Below are 3,049 nucleotides of genomic sequence, written 5' to 3' on the forward strand. Positions count from 1 at the left end.
ATTTCACTTTTACACCATTATTATTACTGCTGCTAGATCCGCAAAGAGCTACCATTAAATTTCATATACCTGCAGTATACAACGTTATGATGATGCTTCATTTGTGAAATTTATATTTCACTGATCAGGTTTCTACCAGTTCCAAAAAAACAAGATATTCCAAAGCAAAAGCCTTCGATGTTTCTTCTGGGGATCAGAGCAAAGAACAAGAATAAAACATGTCCTAAAAACTTGAACTACCTTAAAAGTTTCATCCATGTCCCACTGCCGAGGATTCAAGATACGTAGCACTCAGAATGCATTCTGGAAAGAGCAAATATCAATGTTTTTCATGTTTCAGAAACAGTGCTACAATGTGGTTGGACTGCACCAATTGAGTTCAGAAGATACAGAAAAGCTTGAATCTTTAAATAAAAATGCTCAGAAAAGGGAAAGAACAAGGAACCAACATTGAACTAAAACAATGTAGATTTTACAAAAGAACTTCAACCAAGGATTCTAGAAAGAAAAGGCACCAAATATGTCACTAACCTGATGTATCTCGTCGAGGCATTTTAAAGGAGCAGCATGGAACTAAACAATACAGATATTACAGATGAAGTAAATTGTAATCAAGGGATTCTAGAGAGAAAAAGGCACCAAATATGTCACTAACCTGATGCATCTCATCAAGGCGAGTCAATTGAGATCCCTCTGCTCTTCTTCTTGTTGCCTTAAGAGGCAAAACAAGATTCATGAAGAAAAACAAAAACTATACATCACAATTATAAAGGAGGTGCAGAAACTTATGGTGGTTTGATATTCCAGTAAAAAGAGCATTTTGCCACTGCAACTATCAGTTAAATAAACAACAGCATGGTGTCAAGGCAGAATGATAAGGCATCATCGCTGAATTTCTAACAAAATCCCCTTCGCAAAGAAAATGTAACTTGATTCTAATGACCGAAGACATTTAGGACTTAACCAGCTAGCCACTTGAAGTATCTTTTGTACTAGATTCAGGTCTTGCTTCAGCAGAATCAAATGTTTCTAAAGCCTCCAAAAAGAACTTATTTGGAACAATACCCTGAGCACCCATATGCTTTAACAAACTATTAATAAGCTCTTTCATGTTAGCTTCGCATAAGTCCTTGTAAAGTAATTTATAAGTGGAATTGGAACCAAATCCCTTTTAATTGCATGATCCAATAGCTGATCTTCTTCACTGGGCAAGCCATTCCAACAACGTACTGTTCTATGGTAAATTCATTGGCACATTACAACTGATATTAGAAACTAAACCGAAGTTCATCCAAATAAGATCCTTCAAGCAATTTCGGAAAATGTTTGGCCTGACAAGCAACAATAAAATTAACAATTCAAAATAAAGGAAGGCAAACACAGAATCTATATACATTAATTCCCAAAGATCAAAGCCTACCCCTCTATAATAAAATTTATGGACCTAACAAGAAACAGTACGATTGACAACTAAAAAATAAAGGAAGGAAAACACAAATTTATATACATCAGATATTCTATAATAACATCTATAGATCCAAATCTAAGTTTAACATCCAATCTTCTATAATAACATCTATAGATCCAAATATATTTTTTCAGTACAGAGACCGAACTGCTGGAAAATAAACGAAACCATTTATTGAAGAAAAAACTAACAAATTCGACACTAGTTGGATGGAGCCAATTGGTACCTATTTGAAAATCCACGAAACACCAAATCTAAAATGGAGAATCGCCTCTAGGCACTGGAATCAGCGATCGCGCTTCCCGAGCTCCTGGAAGAGCAGGAAGAAGTGCTCGGTACGAACGACCCTCACGAACTTGCTGATCGTGACCTAACCACCATGGGTTGGTTCCGTTCGCAAGGCTTAGGTAGGATTTGGTGGACGAGCAACGCAGCTTCCTCGGTCGCGTCGCCGCTCTTGACGGGGGAGGCTCTCCTCGGCAGGGCGGAGATGGAGCTGGCCACGCTGGCGGCGACTGATTGGAGTGTGGGGAGGGAGAAGGGGAGAGCCGAGGGATATGAGCATCGGAAGTGGGTTGGAATTGGGTGTATCAGCATCGACAGGAACGGGGGCGGAGGAAAGAGTTCGGGCGGAGGATTTGGGTGGGTGGTTTTCTGGCTGATGCAAAAGAATTCTACAACACCACATGTGGCGGTTGGATGGGGTTGAACAGAACGGGCGAGCGTCAAAAACTACGGTGGCGGTCGGTTTAGTAGTTCGGATCCTCTGTCTTCATTTTTTTCTATTTTTATATTTTATTGTCGATCAGATGAATCAGATTAAATCTCAAAGTATTAAGACATCTTTAAAATATGTGCAATATGCTCGTGATATGTAAAGCATCCTTGAAATTTAATCTGATCTGTCCGATTGACAATGTGACATGGAGACAGAGAGAAATAGGGACAGAGGATCTAAATTATCGGTTTAGAGGTTTGGGAATGAGGGAATCGATTCATTCCCAAACCTTATGTTTGGTTGATGGGAATGGAATTAAGATTTTGGAATGAAACTCAAAAATTTGGGTATGGATGAAACTCATCCCCTCCCTTAGATTTTGATGGAATGAGAATAAAAATTAAGTTTTGGACGAAAATACCCTTAGTATATTTGTTCAATTTTTCTTTCATTTCACTCTCTCTCTCTCATCATACTTTCTCTCTCCGCATTCTATCATCATATTTTCTCTCTCAATATACTTTCTCTCTCCTTATTATTTCTCTCTCCTTATACTCTCATCACACATTCTCTATCATTTTCTCTCTGTATTCTCTCTCATCATGCACACTCTCTCATTATTTTTTCTCTCTTCATTCTCTCTTTATTTTTTCATCATACTTTCTCTCTCATCATTCTTTCTCTCTCTTCAATCTCTCTTACCATACTGTCTCTCCATATTTTATCCCATCGCACTTTCTCTCTCTTCATTCTCTTCCATCATACTCTCTATTCTCTTTTTTCTCTCATTACACATTCTCTACCATTTTCTCTCTGTATTCTTTCTCAACACACACTCTCTCTCATTATTTTTTCTCTCTTCA

At 38.1% G+C, this 3,049-nt stretch overlaps 1 long non-coding RNA gene across 1 annotated transcript; it reads right to left on the reverse strand.

The window, feature by feature from the left end:
• Positions 1–307: 307 nt before the first annotated feature.
• On the reverse strand, positions 308–2,166 carry LOC121989421. Its single transcript, XR_006114259.1, has 3 exons — positions 1,695–2,166; positions 656–712; positions 308–573 (listed from the first exon to the last, which is right to left on the reverse strand). It is a non-coding gene; the product is annotated as an uncharacterized LOC121989421 (long non-coding RNA).
• Positions 2,167–3,049: the final 883 nt, after the last annotated feature.

This window comes from Zingiber officinale, chromosome 1B (genome assembly GCF_018446385.1).
Source record: "Zingiber officinale cultivar Zhangliang chromosome 1B, Zo_v1.1, whole genome shotgun sequence".
Taxonomy (NCBI): domain Eukaryota; kingdom Viridiplantae; phylum Streptophyta; class Magnoliopsida; order Zingiberales; family Zingiberaceae; genus Zingiber; species Zingiber officinale.